The sequence below is a fragment of the Lissotriton helveticus genome, chromosome 2_1 (assembly GCF_964261635.1).
Source record: "Lissotriton helveticus chromosome 2_1, aLisHel1.1, whole genome shotgun sequence".
NCBI lineage: Eukaryota > Metazoa > Chordata > Amphibia > Caudata > Salamandridae > Lissotriton > Lissotriton helveticus.
The window spans coordinates 1,307,669,373-1,307,691,255 of NC_136059.1; the positions used below are offsets into that span (position 1 = coordinate 1,307,669,373).

Below are 21,883 nucleotides of genomic sequence, written 5' to 3' on the forward strand. Positions count from 1 at the left end.
TCATGGCTTACACAATGGAGCACAAAGACATGGCCACCAACAGAACAAATTAGGCTAATCAGCACTGCGTTCACGTGCAACCAAATGTACAAGGCAATAGTGAAGCCAAGTCACTGTAACAGCACTAAGCAAGCCAGTACACCACATTTCTTACACTGTAAAATGAACATAATGTTTTGATGCATCAAATGGCTTGAAATATTACACAAAATCGATTTTCCCACACCTCATCAGCTAGCAGTTCCAGAACAACAGAACCCCATAGATGCATTAAATATACACTAAATTGCAACACTAGATCAGTAGTTTTTCAGATGGGAAAAGGTAACTCATCAACAATACTAAGCACGTACATATTATCTCCAAGGCTACACCAGGATTCAAAGAAAGGACATGCTTCGTGGAAACCCAACCTGGACCCTCACTTCAGACTGAATATATTTATATCCCATTCACATACGACCAACACCAGTGCTTTAAGTGGACCGGGTGTCACCGGTGCTGAGCACCGGCGGTTTTTAAAAGGAGGCCTCAAAACGGGTCTCTTTTGGGCTCTGTTTTGCGCCCTGGCACAGGCGGCCCTTTTTTTTCCGGACTGCAGTGACCGCAGGCACATCGATGTGCGCTGCTCACTTCTCACTAGTGTGCATGTGCTCACACTGCTCACTTCTCACTAATGCGCGCGTGCTCACACTGCTCACTTTTCACTAGTGAAGTTACGCATGTAGTCATGCCAGGTGAGCGTTGTAGCGGAAGGGAATCCTTTAAAGAGAGTCATTTTCTCTCTGGATTTCCCTTCTCTTTTTGAAACTCATGAACAGTAAGCATGGGTGAATTTTGCGAATCTGGCGTTTGCGAATTTGCGTATTTGCGAACTCCCAATCTGCAAAATCCGCGAATTCTCGCGAATTTGCGGATTTTTTTGTTTTTATTGTGTTCGCAAGGGTTTCTGCCATTTCGCGAGGATTTTGTACCAGTTCGCAATTGCGAACTTACTTGTCGGCACGCAACGGTCGCGACTATGTTGTTTCTACGTCTGGGTCATCATCACAGGTTCACAGCACCCTCTGTTTCAACACTGCCATCCTCTGTTTCACCCATGCCACCCTCTGGTACATCACTGCCACCCTCTGGTTGGTTTATCACTGTAGATTATGGGTGTGAAAAAAAGCAAGCACACCTGCCCTGCTTCAACTGACATGAATTAATTTGGGGTTGATTAATGTGTCACTGAATTTAAACTTCCAGTCTGGCTGGCACCTGCTTCCTTATCTGTAATTTGCTTTCTGTTGCAGTGCAATTTTTTTTCACAGGACCTTTGTGGCCTATAGTTGCAAGTAGGCAACTGAACTCTGAAGGGGCCCCTCAGGAAGCACTACAGGGAATGGTTACTAATGATAAGATTGAACTTTTGCACCTGCTGAGTGCTTTCAGTTTTGGAAAAATCCAAATATCCAGCAGCATCCACAAAAAGTAATCCTTCCAGGTCAAGATCCAAATCAAAGTGACCAGCACATGAAGAAAGCACTGGGAGGAGCCTGCTGGACAGGAACAGGAAGTTGGAGACTGTGGGGCACTTCCTTCCTCCCACCCCCCCCCCCCCAAAATGGACTCCTTGCAAAGAAAAAATGCAGGCAAATGTCAACCTGAGGAGTAATTCTGATAAAAATCATAATTTTCAAGGTTTATGCTGCCTGCTGATGGATTTCTTGTGCGAAATTGCAAATTTTGCAATCTCGCAATTGCGAGATTGTCGCTGCCCGCCGCATCTACGTGTTCGCAAGTGTTTACTCCTGCGAAATTGTATAGTATTCTAGTTGGCAAGTGCGACCAAGCAAAAAATCCGCTTCGCACGGATTTTACGAATTTTCGGTAAGTTCGCGAGAGTTCGCGGATTGCGAATTTACCGAAAATCCGCAAAATCCGCGAGCGGAACGGATTTTACGCCCATGCTTAATGAACAGCAACATTGTCGTGGCGTCACCAGGACTTTAAGTGGAAGCTTTTTCAATAGTATATGCAAGCCATAGTTGCTGCTTATTTATCTTATGCAACTAACAACCACTGACAAAGCCAATAGTCCTGACTTTTTGTAGGTATGATGTTACTTGTTGCATCATATATCTAGATGCAAGGACAGAAACAGCAAAATACAAGTCTAGCGGCACACTATGCTAAGCACAGATTTTTAGCTTGTGTTTTAAGCCACACCCTGAATTACATTGGCCACGTCCCTTTGAGAGACCCTCCAGTTTTTTCATCCCACTTAAAGCCCTGACCAACACACCACCTAAAGCAATACAAATGGCAATGTCACTCGCAGTCAATACTAAACACAGCCTCTGCCGGAGACCTCAGCCCTGTAATGTAATGCAATATAATTAAAGTTTAAATACCACTCTGAACCGTAGAAAGGTGTCTTTGTGCTCACCTAAAACAAATGTGAGAGACCAATTATAAGCAGTTGTAAAATTACCAAGTTTTCAAAGCTTTGCGTAATGGCAACCATTGATTGAGTGATTGCAGTCCCTCTTTCACCATTACCTGCAAACCTCTCAGGGTTCCTTAGACTGTCTTCCTTCCACATAGCTAATCAATTACTGAGATTGTGTTCTGCAATCCCATCTACATATGTGCGCCTGAATGCGCACGCTGCCTGTTCACACAAACACTAGCCGAGTTATGACAGACACAGCTGCGGCCGCCAGTGGGAGTACCTGCAGGGCGGTGATGTGGGGAGGGGCAGGGTGGGTGGTAGTAATGTATGGATTACGGAGCTTCCCAGGTAAGTAAACATTTAAATAAATAAAATGAATTTCGTTGAGTGCACTGCATCCCCAAATGCGATGTAGTGCGCGCAACGAAATTCGTTTTATTTATTTAAATGTTTACTTACCTGTAAAACCCCGTAATCCATAAATTACTAAACCCACCCTGCCCCTCCCCCTCCCCACGTCACCGCCCTGCAGATACTCCCACTGCCGGCCGTGGCTGAACAGACACACCAGTGGGGCTGGTTCCCAACACTCCCTGCGCAGAGCTACAACGGATATTCAGAGAGGTTAGATGTATGCAAAGTACACTCCAGATCAGTGGTTCTTATACTGCGGTCTATGGACCCCGGGAAGTCTGCAACAACTACTCAGAGGTTCGACCAATATTTAGATAAACAAATGACATTAGCAGACTCCTAAAAAAAATGTAGACATAGAAAAGCAAAATATAAAACCTAACTTTTTAAAACGCTCTGCAAATGGGAATAATTTGATAATGGATGCTAAATGTCAAGCTCGTTTCTTTAGCGTGGTTTGTGGGAGTAGTGCAAGAACAGTAATGTATTAGCATGCACCTACTAAAGAAGAGTGCGCAATAGGAGCAAAAAAGACAAGGCATATCGATTCGCCCTTTGGAAATAACACCATGGGGCATATTACCAACAACCAGCGATAATTATCGCTGTGTTGGCTTAGCGGCAATATTTCTATCGCCACCCTTCACCTGTTTTTATCGCTGAGATACCTTGCTATTAGCAAGGTTTATCTCAGGAGCGATAAAAAACAGGCGAAAAGCGTGAATATCACTGTCGATACAGCGATATTCAGGCATTACCGTGACAATGCTCTTAGCCATGTTATCCACCTCTCATTGGATAACATGGCTAAGAACTGGTCTGGGCAGGCGTTAGCTTTTGGAGATATTCGCGCTTAGCGCGAATATTTCCAAAACAACGCCTGTGTTGATCATAGGAGATAGCGATGTTAGCGACTGTTTTCAGTCGCTAACATCTTGGCACGTCCACTTTGCATGTCATTAGCGATAATTATCGCTGACATGCAAAGTGGGACCCTAAATGCCCGCTATCGCCTACAAGCTGTCGCTAACTGGTGTTAGCGAAAGCTTGGTAATAGGGCGATAAAATTATCGCCGCATTAGCGGGAAAAAGTCCCGCTAATGCGGCAATAATGGCCCTTGGTAATATGCCCCCAAGTTTTGAAAAGCTCCATCCTTTCTCATTAAAATAATAATTTTGACTTTTGAATATTTTTAAGTTCATGAATTACATAAAATATTTGATAATTTGTGCATTTGTTTGATGTATAATTATTTCGGTAGTTTTGTGTATTGTTTTGTGATAAAGAACGTAGAAACTGCTTAAGTGGGTGTCTTCGGCTTCCAGGAGTGAATCAGTGGGGGTCCACAGATGCCAAAGGCATAATAACCACCGCTCATTCACCTGGACAGACCAAGCAGGGAACATTGTACAAATAATGGTAACACAATAATTCCATCGGTCTCTGTAAGAAGATCTCTATTATTAACCTTCATAAAGAGCACGGATGCTTTCACCTTTACTTAGAGGTGGGCGAGATTGCCCTATATTAAAGTGCAAGACACCGGAGAACGCCCTCGGCATGTTTATTAAGACTGAATCCAGCAGACACATCTTGTAAAGGCGCCAAATGCCCACAAGGCGGCGATATACCCTCTGTTACTGATATCCTATTTTCAACGGCTCTTATTTCTAGATGTTGTGCAGAATGTCTTCTTCGTGCTGTTTTCTGTGCTCACATATCTCTAAAGGGATTGGGAAAGATGCATATTCCTGTAGTGCAAATGCCTGCCCCTCCGCAGGAAGACTGCGATATCTAAAGAACAGTGTGTGTGATATAATGTGGTGCAGTAAAATGTATTCTATATTCTACAGTTCAGGTGAGATAATTTATGATAATGTGAAGTCCATTGTACCCGGGGGAGTTTTACATAATTCATGAGCTACATTGTGCAGGATTTCTTGAAGTAAATACCTGCATCGCATGGGGGGGGGGGGGGGGTAGATAAAGGAGTGCATTGTGAATGCAGCTGCGGTGAATGGACTTTAGATTCCAGAGGACTACACTATATATTCACATTTTATGTTCAATACACAATTCTGCATGCATGTGGGTGATCTCAGTGGATAACAGTTAAGGTGATGTGCAAGGGCATAGATGCTGAGATAAATGCCGTGTTATGGTACAGAGAACATCGCATTTAAATTAACTTGGGCCTGCTGCCTAGATGCAAAATAATATCTTTTAGGTGAATTGTAGCGCTGTGTTGATCATTTCTCTTTATATTTTTAAAAGCAATTCGATCATATTTTGACCAGAACTTTGATACAAAGGGTTACATCCATGCATCAAGATAAAATCACACTGAATAGCACTTGTGACTATCAGTAGATTTGTTTTCTTCTACAAAGTCTTTCCAACAATCATTCTGTGAGAAAGTAGACAATGTTTCATCACGTCAGTTACACTGTACTGTGGTAATAGCATGGGAATTGACATTTGCACTGTAGTCATAACGCTGTAAATATGAGTTTATCAGTATACATGTTATAAATAACGTTGGGGCACATTTAATTTTGATGCTTTTCCCTTTCATCAAGAATGTTAATAAGTATTACATTTTAGCCTACACTTCTGCATACATGGTTAAGGCCATGCTTTTTCATTTATACTTGTTTTAACATAAGTTTGAAACCAAAAACCAGGATCCCGGGCGATACATTTGTTCAGCAAGGTAAAATCACACTGATGAGGTAGTATGACTAATAGAAAAGCTGTTTCCCTGTGGAAAGTAACACTTTTTACATCAAAGAACAATTACATGTGTTTCTTGAACATGTCAAAAGAATATTAATTGTATTCGTTATCTTCACGTAGGTAGCATTACTTCCAAAATTCAATGTTGCTTGTTTAAATATTATTGATGTAGTACAGCCAAACAATTTCAAATGTCAATTGAGTCAATTTCTATTCATACCAAGTGCAATCATTGGTTTATTTGAAGCTGTACAGCCAACAGGTGTTTTGCAGTTTAAAGAGAACTGCTGCTTTTTCAGATCTTTATCAAATTTCCTCACAAGCTAATGAATTAGGAATATCCTTTCAAAAATTGCAATTATTCTCTTCTTGCTCCAGCCTCACATTATTTATTGTATTGCAGTTAATACAGTACATTCTTGTCCTTTCTCTGTCATGCAGTGAAGCGCAGCAAGGTGATTTGCACTGCTTGACTTTCCCATAAATGAGCCCCTTAGTTTGTAACATGAACTATCTGACAATCTTGCTGGGGTACAGAGAATGTGGAAGGTAAGGTGTAGGAGTCAGTTTTTTAACTAAAACACATTTAGATATCTCAAAGTATTTCAGCAGTTAGAAAAGTAAAAAGGAAGCACATTTTTTGTAATTCTGAAGTGTGATGGAAACAAACATTTAAATAAGATCAAAATAAATCAAGACATTTTACTTAGTGATGTGTGAATTGTAAATATTTGCTACAAACCGTTTTCCACACATTTTCATTTGTGTGCTATATAGTTTGATCAGTAAACTGTATGTTAGTGTGAATTTTCCGGCCATTTTAATAGAAAATGTGCTGTCTGTAAATGCCGGTGTGCTATCACACCACGCTTTCGTAATGTATTTGCAATTGTTTGCTCCAAAATGCACAACCAGCTACATACCACAGACTAACCACTCTCCGGCTGCATGGACGTGATTAATTTGTTATACTTGTTCTTTGTGTGACACTTTGATTTTTCACAATCCTGAAGACCAGTTATGTAACAGTGACCGCAGCACCCCTGCTTTAACCCCTCCTGTGCTCATGACGAGGTCAGCTCGTCATGAGCCACGGCGCTCCAGGGCTCATGATGAGCTGAGCTCGTCATGACCGCGCCCGTTACATGGAACGCTCGCATGCAGCCCGAGCTGGCCGGCCAAACAGTTGTGCGCATTTTAGAGAGGAGCAACCACTCCACTTCCTGGCCCCTGCTTTGGCAGTCCTGCCCCACCCCACACGGCCACACCAGGAAACGGAAATGTAAAATGATAATAACACTGGTTATTATCGTTTTAGTTTTCCTTTCTACTGCTCGCAGAGCAGAGGGGCGACGCTCCTCTGCCTTAGCGCAGGAGCCGCCCCTGATTGGAAGAAAAGTGCTTTCTTTAGCCTTTGCAGAAAAAGCAGCAGCAATCAGATCTCAAATCGGTAGGAGGTAAGGATGGTTAAAATCGTATAGCCTATTGTCTAAATTAGGAGGTTTGCCAATTATGGGCATGAACAGCTGCATGATAAGCAATCCATATCTGATTAATAGCCTTGAATGCTGAATTGAAGAAGGAATGTAAGATTCGTGACATGTCTACAATCTTGGACCCTGTTGTTTAAATGCAAGAACTGAAAATACTGAATTGATTCAGATTAATAGGAAGGTGGCTACTAGTGGCCACACATAATTATTTTAGGTGAGGTCTGGACTGTCTAGTGAAAGTTATTATAGCACCCAGGAATAATGTCTGCCGCGAAAGGTAAGACATACACATGAATGTCATCAAGGGACTTCAAGGCGCCACAGTTGCACCCCGATTTTTTTCAGTTACCTCTATTAGCATCACATACAGTTTTCAGATGGCATATTTACCATGGAATGCTATGAAATCAAGGCTTGTGTGTGTTTTTGGATGCCCATGTCAATCAAGAAGCAATAGAGAATTATTAGTCAAACATTGTGCGGCATGGCATTATTTGATCACACAAAGCATAAAACATTTGCTTGATCTAAGTCCATTTTCATGTTTTATGATTTCCTGTGGTATCACAGGGTCATCAGTCATGTAATATAATTTCCATGGCTGGAATTATTATGGTAACTTGTAGTTTTCAAACTTGAAATATTCGACCTCTTTTTGGCTACAGAATGTTGGCAAGTATGGTGTGCCCAGTGCTTAATCTGAACCTGTGGTTGCTGGTGATGGGCCCTAATGTCATTAGCTTGCAAAGTAACTCATATAGGAGTCTGCCCTTTCACAAGTAAGAAGGACTGCACTTGCTGTTTACAGCCTATGAGGAGACCTGAAGGGACGGGCCTGCTACCACTTGTACCCAGGACAAAGAAGTGGACTAAAAGGGTCAGTTGACTGACCTCCTGTGCTGCTACAGAGACACAACAAGCTGTAAGGGGAATTGTCTGAAGTTCCCAGCTGTCCAGTAGCAACTGGACCTGGTCTGCACACTGCTTGTGGCCTCTGGTGATGTTAGTCCTAACCCTCATGTGCTCTTCCAGTGGTCCAGGAATCCTTGGCTACTCTTAACACCTCTGAACAGTCGGAACTTTGAAATGTTTTGGGCTTCCACACCTCCGGAGGACTAGGTTAAAACACCCAAATCAATACACACAGGGTGAGACTTCACTGGCTGAAGAAACAGCTTTCCCCCTCTTGGAGCTTCTCCACAGCAGCAAATGCACTTAAGCGAGCCTACGGTGAGAAGGCATCCAGCCGTGTGTAACTCACCGTCGGATCCAACCTGAAACTTTGTCTAGGTGTTGGATTCTGAGCTCCAAAGCAGAGCCTCAGGGGCTAAAATACTGATGTTTCATTAACAAAATCTGCAAAGCAACTTTCTGTTTCATTGTGTGTAAGGGCGAGAGCAGAAATGGGCCTTATCTACTGGTGCACTTCTGCTCTCTTGTTGCGCTGGGGCACTGTGCACTGCCTCGCACCAAAGCAGACTTCCATGTGCCATCATGCATGGTGTGCCTGCATCAGAGGTAGGATTGTTTTTGTGCAGGAAGGTATACCTTCCTGCACAAAAACAATACTAGGAGGCAATTTCCTCTTTCTATGTGTGGTGCAGAACCAGGAAGCAATGATGAGAAATAACAATATTTCTCCTTTTTACACCGTCACATTTACGGACATTGTGATGGCGATAGGGGTTCCGCCTTATTCAGAAGGCAGTGTTAAGCCACTTAAGGTGGGTTAACGCCGCCTTGTGAAAAGGCATCCTTTCACATTATACGTAGCGTGAAAGGCGTGGGCAATGGGTGTTTCAGTGGGTGTTCCACTGCAACACCCATTGATTTTGACACGGTACCATATTTACAACTATTTACCACTATGGTGCAAGGGTGTCTGCATTGGTGCTAAGCAGCTAAAATTAGTGCCAGCACAGGGGGAAACGCAGGGCTGCACTATATCCTTGTAAATACGGTACAGCCCTGCGTTTTGGAAGTGGTGGTGTGTGGGGTTAAGCCATGGTGGCTATTTGCTGATAACTGCTATTTTGGTGCCGTTTTCTTTATCAATTTTCACTCTATTTTTCTAAATTGGAGTGGGTTTTTTATTGTGTTTTGTTTTTGACTTGTTAACTGTTTTTAACCCTGTCTGCTCTGTGCCACAGCTACCAGGGGTTGAGCTCAGTTTTAAATTACTAAACCCTTAGCCTGGACCTAACAGGTATGTGACTTTATTACTTGTGGTGGTCTACCATCCACCACAATGAATAATTCACTTTCTTACAATCAGACTTTGACTGAGGACAGGGACAGACATATAGAAAAAGGGAGAAGTAAGATAAGACAACAGTGACAAGAGAAAAAAAGCAGGGAGATGGAAAAAACCCTGCAGAACAAGAGGCATGAAATGAAAATAAGAGGTGACATTCTAGATAAGTGACATAACGAGCATTAAATAGCGCTGGTGGCGAGTTCATCAGAGCATCTGTGGGCCTCTGTTCTTATTTTCTTTTTCTATACAACGTAAGTATTGGCTGTACCCAGCATCGTGGCCATTAAGTGCCATTTTGTTTCTGTAAAAGCCCAGTCTTGCTAAGGGCTTTTTCTTGCATTCCGCCTCATGTGTGTCCATAGTGGAAACAACTTCTATGCCAGGCGGCTCTTCCAAATGTCACACTGAAATGCAGAGCCTGCCCTTTATTCTGAAACCGAAATCAATACTACTGTTAAAGCAGAACAAGAAAGCCCAACTCTCCTTTTACTAAATATTTGAGGGTTTAATACACCACACTGGCTGGTGCAAAGAGAGCATGAGAAAACATATCAGTCATATTTAGGCACATTTTCAAAAAAAGAATTCTAATGGTTTTGATCTAGGAAAAAAGCTGCTTTGCTAGTTTTATTTCGTTTTTGATTACATATGTTGTCTGTTGTCCAAGTAAATCGCGTTGATTGTTGTATTTTTTTATTTCTGCCTTTACCTCAAAATGTATCATACATATATGTTTATGTGTTTATGTACATTATATGTTGGTACTGCTAACTCCTATAGAAATATAGTTTCATTGTTACCCAATGTTACGTACTAAAAAGAAAAAAACACTTGTATATCATGTTTGCACCATGTAAAGTAGTAGATGCATGATGCAGGGCCTTCATTTTGATTTATGAAGCCACGCAAAGCTACCCCGCGTGGCTTTGAGTGGTCTCATTAATCAAAAGTAAGGCGACACAGTGCAAAACGCTGCGTCGCCTTACTCTGCGCCTGGGAGATGTTCCATGGGCATTGCGTTGGGTTTTCCTACAGAACACCCATGGAATTAGACGCTGCTCCAGATTTACAAAGTAATATAAAACTGTGGAAGTCTCACATCCGTACGCCTCCTGAGGTGAGGTGTAACAAGGAGAAATATGTTTATTTCCCCTCATATTTTCCTTTTTCCAAGTGTGCTACATTGTGAAGCACACATAGAAAGAGGAAAACGCCTCTCAAGATTGTTTTTGTGCAAGAAGGTGCTTCTTCCTGCATAGAAATACGGAGGCACCCTTGCACTATGGTGCAAAGTACCTACATTGGCGCCAGGGCCGTTTCTACCATTAGGCCAGACTAGGCGGCCGCCTAGGGCGGCAAAAGGGGGAGGGCGGCAAAAAACATGCCACTGTACGGGCGATAAAGGTTTGGTTTAACCAGTGACCCAAATTCTTTTTCTCAGTGATTTTAATATGAACCTTTACATGGGTACGTCTATGGATCATATAATGGACATTATTTATCACATTTGGCATGTGCTGCCTATCCAAGTATTTAAACAAGCATTTGACAGAACATTTACAGAGGCTGGGAGAAAATGCACAAATCAACATTCTCCGCACACTCGCAACAATATCGAGGCGGTGTGTTCCTCATCACACATTGCTGCTTTTGTGCGCTTTAGGAAGGAAGGGTATAGACAAAGTCTATAAAGACATTGCTTGTAACCTGCCTATTTCACAGTGTTTACGTTTTTGCTGTGACGTGGCATTAGGCTTCTGCAGGTGCAGCGTTCCAGGCATATAAAAGCTCAAGCTTTCTTCCATGGAATATAGCATTATAGCGTCACAGTACAGCCTTTTCTGTATTATTGGAAATAATTTGTTTTTATGTAGAATTTCACAGTGCACTTCTACGTAGCTAGGCTCTAGTAAATAAAGGTTTTAACTTTAACTGTATGAATATTTCCATATACCACCAGGGAGATATTATGGCTAGTGTGCAATGTTCCACTCTGGACGGTAAAGTGCTCTCAGCTGGGGGCGCCAGGCATAGACTGGGATTGGATTCCCTATGTCTTTGAATGCGATGTTCCCAATGCAAGCACACACTTTCATTTTTCTTTCTCTCTCTGTTCCTGTCTTTCTCTCTCTGTTCCTGTCTCTCTCTCTGTGTTCCTGTCTTTCTCTCTCTGTTCCTGTCCTGCTCTCTCTGTTCCTGTCCTGTCTTTCTCTCTGTTCCTCTCTTTTTCTCTCTTCCTGTGTATTTTCCAGGCTTTCTCTTTTTGCCAGCTGCCATATACCCTGGGGAGCTGTGGACAGATTCACCGGTAGTCTCTGTTTCTGTCCTGTCTTCTCTCTCTGTTCCTGTCCCTCTCTCTGTTCCTGTCCTGCTCTCTCTGTTCCTGTCCTGCATTTCTCTCTCTGTTCCTGTCTTACTCCCTCTGTTTCTTCCTTTCTCTCTCTGTCCCAGTCTTTCTCTCTCTGTTCCAGTCTTTCTCTCTCGCTCTCTCTCTCTCTGTTCCTGTCTTTCTAACTCTGTTCCTGTCTTTCGCTCTGTTCCTGTCTTTTTTTCTCTCTTCCTATGTCATTTCCACGCTTTCTCTTTTTGCCAGCTGCCATATACCCCGGGGAGCTGTGGACAGACACACTGGTCATCGACCTTCAAAAACTGGCCTCCCGTGACCCAGACTCCACCCTGCCTGCCGGAAAATGCCTGCTGAAATAAATGGCCAATCCGTCCTCGGCGATTATGCCTCATAAGTGCACTCAAATTGTTTGCCTGGAACTGGGTTCGGCCCACAATGTGAAAAGTGTTTTGGCCGCGAAAAATGACGTTTACTTAGGTTGTTTCAGTAGCAATCGCTAGTGAGGCAGCTGTGGGGAAAGTGGCACGTCATGATCTATAAAATAAAAAGCTGAGCTTGCAAAAGAGAAGGTCGCAGTGCAGGCACAGGTGCGCAGGCCATGGTTTAAGGGGAGGGGCACGAAAGGTGGCGGGAAGAAGAAAATAGGATGGAGGTTCAAGCTAATCAGTTATTCCTCATTACTTTGCCTTGAATTTTGCAATTTGATATATTGACCGCCTTTCTATTTTGCACATATTAGGCCCACGCTATTGACTCTTCATTCTACCACTCTTTACTTTTCAATGGTTGAAACATTTCAAGCAGCATCTTTGCGGCAAACGATTAACGCATCAGCAGATGCTTCCCGCGGGGTCCGAGTAACAGAGGGGACCTGAAGAGATAGCCAAGGGCCAGGAAAGTGAGGCTCATGGAATGGAATAGGAGTGCTGCACCAACAAGACGAGAGCAGTGTGCGTGCCTGTGTGTGCTGAAGAACACAGAGTAGAGCGTGCCGCCGAACTAAACGGTTTTGAGACAGTGACCGTCACGGCACTGAGGCAGGAAAGCAAAGTCAGTATGTATCGGAGCGGGAGACAACGTGAAGTAGCCTCAAGGAAGAGAGAGCGTAGAACCCTTGTAACACTCTAACGTGACAGCAAAGAGAGGGGCCTGCTGCGTGTAACTGTGAAGAAGGGGGCACCACCAGAGCAGTCTTAAGCTACGCACACTAGTCCCTCCAGTCCCGACCTATTTTGCTTTGCACACCGCAGCCCCTTCCGGAACATGCCCACCCCAGGCCCCCAGAGAACACTCTTCATCTGAGCCACATGTCCCACCACGGACTCTCATGGACTTCTTTACTTTTTCTTTTGTCCTGGCCGCCATTTTGTTGCTGTTCTCGGCCGCTTTTCTCTGGACCCTGACCCGCCATCTTGTCATTCCCTCGTCCTTTACCCTTTTCCCTCGTTTCCCCTTGACGATCCTCAAATGTTTCTTCCCTTTTCTGTTTTGCCTTTTCCCCATACCCTTGTATACCTCCCAATCTCCCTTGGTTCTGTGACTGCGTGCGCCATCCAACCACACTTAATGGAACTCTGCTCTCTTGGTTTATTTTTTGGGGTCTTGACCTGAGAAAATTTACTATGTGTTTATATATGTGTATAGAGATAACTCTAATCACTAGTATATGCAGTAGACCTTTGTACTCTCTACCTTTCCTATGTGACTCTTAGAGTATATCCATTTGTATCTCTTCCTTGAGTGACTTTACTACTTGAACATTTGCAATTTTTCTTTCTGTTTGTATCTCTTCCTTGTGTGACTTTACATCTTGTACATTTGCAATTTTTTCTGTTTGTATCTTTTATGTAACGCATGTAATCTTAAGTCCTTATGTTTTGCAACTGGTTCTTATGTAAAGCGCTCTGACACCTTCAGGTAAAGTTCGCGCTTTAGAAAATAGCATTAAATAAAAAAAATAAAAAAAATAAATGAAAATACATTAACGTTATTTACTGAAAAACTCAGATTCACCAAAAGATTCTTTTGGTGGTTCTGAGTTTTTCAGTAAATAAGAGAGCAGAGAGGGCCACGTCTTTGGGCACTATGATGTCATGGGTATTCGATATCCAATTATTAAATGCCTTTGCATTTAGCGATAACATTAACAGAGTAAAACAAGATACCTAGGTCCGACGCCCAAGTAAAGCTATCTCGGTTCATTTTAGCCCATAAGCGGGTTAAAGACAGGGGAATAGTATTTTTGAATGTATTTTGAGTGATAATGGTTTTAAAAGACAGGGACAGCTGCGTGATGTGACCATAAAGGAGGAAAAGGCCTTTCAACACTAATCAAATTATGCTTGGTAGCGATGGGTTTGAGAGTGTGTGCAGCCGATCTGTGGCATCTTTAAAAAGTTGTGGGATGCCTTTTGGAGCCTAGAAGGTTAGTAGCTTCTGGGTCCTGGGAGTTTTCCAGCTGAGAATTGAAATTGTCATGAATAGTAAAACTGGGCCTTTGAATGATAAAAGGTGCCAGCAAGGAGCACATGAAGTGAGTAAAACCTGGTCTGAGGACTGGGGGAGACAGCTGAGCCTGAAATGGCATTTATTTCACATTTATAGCACAACTCTACCCAGCTAAGGTGTTGGTGCTCTTACACAACAGCAGAATTTGAAATGCCAGCACTTAAGAACTAAATTAAACCAGTTACCTGCGGTAAGAGATGCGTGAAAATATCCAAACTAGCAGAAAGCGGGAGGAAGAAGAGAAGATAAAGAAGTGAAGTCTAAAAAGGTACATAAACAGGGGGCAGGTTTGGGCAGTGGGTATAATAAGGTGGAACTAATTAGAGCAAGTGAGGGGGCGGCATTTTTCAATTCTCGCCTAGGGCGGCGAAACACCTAGAAACGGCCCTGATTGGCGCTAGGCTGCAGAAATGGTGCCAGCGCAGGGAGAAAAGACAAGAATGCAATGTTTTGCTTAAACACTGTGCATTCCTGCCTTTTGGCATAGTACAGCTCAGCAAGGTGCATTGCTGCGCTGCCTTATGCCAAAATCCAACAAATAAGCCCCTAATTGTATATTTATCCAAAGCCAGAACACAATAATCAGCTAAAAGCTGAAAAGGGGAATCTGTAGCTGTAATTCTGTGAGTTCTGAAGCAAGAGGTAACAAGATCAACTCTATTTTCCGTATGCTACAGTCCATTAACCAAAGTACATATACGATTAAAATTAAGGCTGAAAAGCAAAACCTGCAGAAATGAGAGGCAATGTGAGTGTTCAGGTGCCAAACCAATTTCACCCTTTCTCCTCAGTTTTATTAATAGAGTCACAGACTAATCAAATATCACGTCAGAATTAGATGTATAACCCTTCTTAAACTACTTAAAAAGATTAAGGGGCTTATTTACAAGTCCCTTGCGCCGTCGGTTCATCATTTTTAATGTGATATAAAGTGACGCACCGAAGACGCAAGGAGCTTGTAAATAAACCCCATAGTATGAATTACTAGGAGCTTACCCTTGCAAAGTTCATACAGTGATTGCCATTCAATTGGGTATTAATAGTCAAACTGTTCCCTTATCGATAAATACACCTAATTATTCATGCTTCCAAGTGTACCAACTTCCGTGCAAGCACTTAGTTATAAGGCAGACATTGGGGGACACAAATATGCACTACATCTCACTGTCTACTGGGTAAACTGGAATTTGAGGAATTTTCGATTGCTGAGTGCTTATTAATTAATTGTGTGAATATCCTCTAGGTAAATGTTGCGATTGTGTAATTTAATCTGAGAATCCCTTTGCTTATAGGTGGTCATTCTAAATAAATGAGCGATCAATTGGAGCTCTCAGATCTTAAAACACTCTTCAGAGTATACCAATTAATTTAAGTCTTCTTAAACGCTGGACAGGTTCCATTGGGAATTTATATATGTGAAAAAGGCAGCATCTGTGTGACAACAGTGCACACCATAGTAACCCAAGCCATTTTTTTCAAGACATCTTTGATGAAAAAAGTACATTAACAAAGGAAGTCGCTTGACGCATATCTGAACTCCTATGAACCCCCGTGAGGCCACTTGGGGGGTTCGGTTTTTCACAAAAGGCTACAAACCCAGACTAGGCTCATCGCTATAGAACACTTCTTGTAACCTATTTCCACCCTTTCTTTTCTATTCTCTCTCTTTCTATCATCCTGTCCTTAATCTCCCAGCAAGTCAATGTAAAGGGGTGCAGCTAAACACTTATACCAAGTACCTGTAACTACTGCAACACCAACCACGTTTGGCTGGTACCGCGTAACGGAAACGCTAATGTACTTGTTTATAAAAAATGAATAAAATACTTTGAAATCAAAAAACAAAGACAGTACTAGCGTAAAGTGGTTCTCTGTTTTTCAAATGCATTGCATTCTCTACATTTCCACAGAATTTTATAAGCTAGAGTTTTCTACCGGCTCCCGTGTTGGATGCCGCTGCCATACCCTGATACATATTTCCATATGTAGAATGTGTTTTTTGCTGCTATGCTCTTTTCTAGCTCAATTGCTTGAAATGAAGGGAAATTCTGAAAAACAAATTGGCCTTGCTTAGAGAACAGCTAAATTGGATTTGCCATTGCTTATTTGCTCAGCAGTGTGCATGCTTTATTACTAATTTACCATTTGAGAATGCCCGAGGATCATATTGGAATGGTAAATTAATAATAAGCTTCAGAAAAATTCCAAATTGGCCTCCGGTGAGTTGGCATTAATGCTCATGCATGAGCACGCACGGGTTGCCAACTTGGAATGGTATTTGTTGTACTTTGAGAAAAATGATTTCAGAATGGCCGCCCCTGCAAACTGATGGTATCTGCCTTGCAATGGTGTTTCTCATCAATGATGCCTTGACATATTGGCATGTATTGCTAATGTGTGTGCTGTTCCCACATAGATTCAGCCTTTGTCACGCATGAAAAAAATACAGGGCCCAGATGGCCATTGGCCGTTTTTTATGTTAAATTAAGAGTAAAGTCTGCAGTGCAAAGATACAACCCATATAATCAGAAATTATGAACAACAGCAATGCTCCAGGAGTGGGATAATGGCAAGAACAGACAAGGATGCCTTTGAATAAGAAGAACTGAAAGAGTTAAGCAAGAAATCCAATCACGAGCCAGGGTTTGGCCAAGCACACTCTCTATGTATCTTGTACATAGTAGTTCTTTGACAATAGCTAAAACAGTCTGTAGACAAGCCCTAACAAAGGACTATCACTGTAAGTGGAAAAATCTTCACTGACATAAGCCCTAGCGACAATATTCGCAAATGACACCTGTTATCTACCGTAGGCTTTACCTACACAAAGGACAATCAATCAGGAAAAAATATATAAAATAGATAGACAACCTCCTGTTGAACAGTAATTTCTTTAAACGTTAGTCTTTTTAGAGCTGGAATTAGCCAATATCTTTTCATATTAGCAAAAATATACATATAAAACAAACTAAGTTACAGTGGAGCTCAGCTGGTCTTCACCCAGTGAGGTGCCTTTTTGTCTGTCCGTCAGCCAGTCAGACAATTGTCTGTATTTGAATAAAATAGGACCATTGAAATATATGGAGTTAAAATACAAAGAACAATGCATAAATACAGGGAATTAAACTACACAACACTATGGGCAATCTAAATCATAATTGCCAGTTCAAAAACTTTGTTAACAAAATGATGGAATCAAAAATGAAATAAAACGACATACAGACATAATAAAAGAATATACCGAAGAAACATGAACAAACACTTCAGAAAATGCTTCTGTAGTTCATAGAAAGCCGGATAAAATTGACCACTGCCAAGCAAATATGAACAGTCATTCACATTTAGCTTCCACACACCACAGTGTACAGCATGGGACAGTGTGTCTGTCCTCTTTAGCACCTGGTTCATTTCTCTGTGCGTGACTGTATTATGCCTTATCAAAATGTTCTCACTCACTGAGAATCAGGGCACGAGTTCTAAAAAAAAGAAGTGGGAGACTAACCTAGTTAATCAGAATGCAAGTGGCATCACGGCGCATGACATCACAGGAAGTGGCACCACAAGAAGTGACATCAGATCTTAAGCCTTCACATATATGTTAGCATGTCTATCATGAGTACATTGGAACACATTTCGAGTACACAGGGAAACCCTCCTGATTTAGGCAGAAGATTCACACTTTTGAAAGCTACGCATAAAACAATGTTGCCTTTTGTCAGTGTGAACTTCCTCTAACCATAGTGCTTTACAAGAAAAAAAATAGTGGTGCTTAAATTATTTCAACGCCTCCTGAGGGGTAGTAAGCACTACAGAAATTACATTTATTTTGTGTAAATACAGAGAAAGACCAAGGCATCTCACATTCTCCTAAACAGGGACTGACCAAAGTAAAAAGCTGTCAGTATGTGTGAAGAGCTAACAAGATGTGAGCCTTTGTTTCCCCTCTGCTTCATTTGTATCTAGGTGTGAGGCTCCTTACTGCTCCCAGCCAGGAGACTCGAACAAAAGGAGGCATGATGACCCCCCAGATTCGGCCTTTGTTATGGGTCCTGGAGGAGTCTTAAATAAGAAAGCCCGCCTGCACGTTGTGTGGATCGGGAGCAGACAACAACGTGCAGGCCTGCTGAATATGTCCTGGTGTTTGCAATTTACAATGGGACTAATTCAGCATCTTTTTTAGTGGGGCCCATTTCTTGGCAGGGTAGACGACATCCACCCTGTGAAAATAGTAGGCGAACGCCGTCCACCCGCGTGTGCCCCCGACTCGTGGCCTGCTGCGAATATATTTCCTTTCATTGGCAGGGTCTCAAGGACCAATCCTTTTCTTTACAATTCTTTTTATTTTTAACTATTTTTTGTCTGTGAAGACCTGTCAATACCCCAGATACTGGACTAAGACCTCACCAGCACTAGCAATGCTCCACAACTCATGCATCCTCTAATAGCACCGCATGTTTTTAAATCGGTGTTCAAACTTACTAAGAAATAGTCTTTGCGTGTGAATGCCTGCAAAATTGCACACACATGACCAGCTTTGAGCCCATTCCAATATTGTCACTCGTACACCAGCAACTGGGCACGTGCCCTCACGGGGGCGGCCATCTTTGAATTTTTTTTTATATAAAACATTTTGACAAACCCACTAAAAGATGGCCATCTGAGTGTGCGTCCCCATGTGCAGCCATAGACGACAATTTGTAAAAAATAGTTTTGTAATACAGATTTAAAAAACATCTACAAAAATAAGCATTTTCAAACCAAATAGGCTGGCAAGAAACACCAGACCAATTATTTGTCCTAATACGTATCTCAAATACAAGCTAACGGAGCACTATTCGGGTGGATCTCAAAATACGACAATTTGCCGTATTTTAAACCATTTACAAAGATTTTATAGTGACTTAGAAACATTGCCAGTTTTCCAAAGTTCAGAAGCATATAAATGCTGGGAGAGGTGTGGCGCCGCGGCCAGGGCGACTGACGCTGGAATCTGGGGACCACGGTTCGATCCCCGGCTCCGGCGGCAGGTTAGCCCAGCACCATGTGACTCTGGGCAATAGCTCGCTTAATCTTCCCGACGGCCCCCAGCGCCTAGATACCCTTACGGGTGATTGTGCGCTTTACAAATGTGGACTTTACTTTACTTTACTTTTCCGGACATTGTAGCTTATTTTGTAGGCTTTTCCTGATACTGTTGTATAGGCTGTTATTATAAACGACGTTTCTGATGAGTACATGCCAGGGAAAAATATTCAGCCTAACAACTCGTTGTTTGATGCAAGTATAGAAGTAAAGGCAGATTGAGATGTTTATTGCTATAGTGCAAAATTAAATTCTCAACTTATTACCATTGTGGAGAAGCAACTTCTGGAGCTTGTTACCATCATGTTAATGATTCTTTACTGCTCGCACTAGGGACCTAAACAGAGAGCTGGGGGTCTGGATTTCCTGAAATATCTGTGGGAACCTTGAAAAAACACAGCATGAATCTAATATGCTATTATCATTCAAACGGGGGGCAGGTCCCCCTGGGGGATCTGAATTGATCATTGATCATAAAGGGGGGGCGCCAGTGATCTTTGCTCCCATATCCCTGTCTCTGTTATTGGTCCCTCGTGGCTGTGCATATTTATCCAGTTCAGGATGATGTGAGAGGCAAGTGGGTGTTGTGGGATCATGCCACAAAGGATGGTGGTGTAAGGACTCCTTTCAAGAGATGCACATTACGGGAACTCAGGCGGTCTAGCACCTGTATAGTGAGATCCTGGAGATGCAGGGAACAGGCCTGGGGTAAGGTTCTAGAGGAGGCAGGCAGCGGTGAGGTTCCAGATGTGCAGTTAGGAATGAGTGCTTTTCAGTCTGTCCCACCAAGATATCACCTCCACCTCTCTTTAGTCGACTCTATGAAAGCTCAGTCAAACAGAGGAAGTACAGGTCTTTAGGGTTGGACTAAGGTCCCATTAAGGTTCAGGGTAAGAATCTCCCTCATCTTAAATTCTGGAACAAGTGGTACCATTGGCAGTGTCTGCTTGTCCTTTCTACCCTGAACGTTGTCCCAATATCCTGAAGCTCTCCATTTTCTTCTACTGGATGTATGTGGAACAATTATGATCAGCTTCCCTTGTGGGTAGTCTTAAGTAAACTGGGTGCATTGCTTTTGTTGCTTCGCTCTAATCATAACCAAAGGAAACCATCCTGTATGTCCTTGAGAAGGTCAGTTTTCTTAGGAGTTAATGTGGCTAATAAGAAAGAAGGTGGTAAGCTTACATTTCCAGATCTTCTTTATTTTAATTAGTCTATGAGGAAATATGTTGGTGAGCAACTTTGATCAACATGGTGAACTTTCTGTTTATTTTTCATTGCTACTACACTTTCTCTTCAATAATTCATTTCTCATTATGAGCTTTGAGTGAGTAACTTTCAAACTTCCATGCCGCACTCACTTCAAACCACACCTGAAGGAGGTCCAATGGCTTTCCATTCACAATTGAGCATGATTCAAATTCCTCACCCAGGCTCTACATAACACTGGCCCAGCATGCCTCAACAATCGCATCTGCTTTCACAAACCTGTTAGACAACTCCGCTCATCTGGACTATCACTTGCACAAATCCCACGCATATGTAAACCAGATCTGTCTGTCGAGCCTTCTCCTACATCGCTCCTGAAGCACAGAAACCCCTGCCACTACACATAAGAGCATCCCCCTCACTTTTTAAATTCTGCAATAGATAAAGACCTGGCTTTTCGAGTGGTCCCACTAGGCCCTAGGTGTGTCTGGACTCACACCTGCTCAGCACCAGGATATCTTCCCGGTTGATAGGGCGCTCCTCAAATCTCCATAACATAACAACATAACATAACGTAACATAACATAACACACCTTTCGGTTTCTCAGTTTCAATGATCTGTCTCACTAATGGTTTAAGCCCATTCTGATAATGTAATAACTGGAGTTGAGGGACCACATTTCAGGTCTAGCTAGCATTAAACATTCAGAATAAAGAGAGGAAAACTGGTATTTGTGCAAGAAAACCATCAGGCACTGCAAAGTGAAAAGTAGGCTTATTTGTTACCATGCATTGTTTCTACAATAATGTCTTTGAGACTCCCTGGAGCACAGACTGCAGAAGGCAAACATCAGTATCTAACATTCAAGAAATGCAATCCAGAAAGCAACTAAAATTCATACATAAATGCAGGTTTATGAGTGCAGTAATCACAGCTGTGGAAATGAAACAGAACAAAGTAGTTTTTTGTGTGGCCATTTATAACAGTTAAGAGCGCTGCATATTAGCATAACGTTAAAATAGGACACCACACAAAGGGAAAGAGAGGAACACAAACTAGATAGAGTGAACCAAACCTAACATGAACAATCAGACTAACACTAAGGGCCTCATTACCACAGCCTCAGAGTAATGTTCAGTAATTTTGACCTTCCCCCAACCTCATTGCGTCCTCCTTTTCCGAGTTCCAAATACTAGGGTGTGTACTGGTAACTCTGAGGCTAGAGTTACATGGTTTTCCAGGTGGGACCTGAGGGCCTCTTAGAAATAAGGAATTGTTTTAGCAATCTGTAATTCCAGTTCAGATTTCACTGGCATTTCACATAGAATGGAGTCTCCTGCTGAAAAATCACCAGACCATGGTGTTCCCTTGGGACGTATAACTCTGATGGGCCCAGTA

The 21,883-nt window shown here is 42.4% G+C and overlaps 1 protein-coding gene across 1 annotated transcript in view; it reads right to left on the reverse strand.

The window, feature by feature from the left end:
• CCSER1 (coiled-coil serine rich protein 1) overlaps positions 1–21,883 on the reverse strand; it is a 2,545,713-nt gene that overhangs the window by 2,151,054 nt on the left and 372,776 nt on the right. The window lies entirely within an intron of this gene.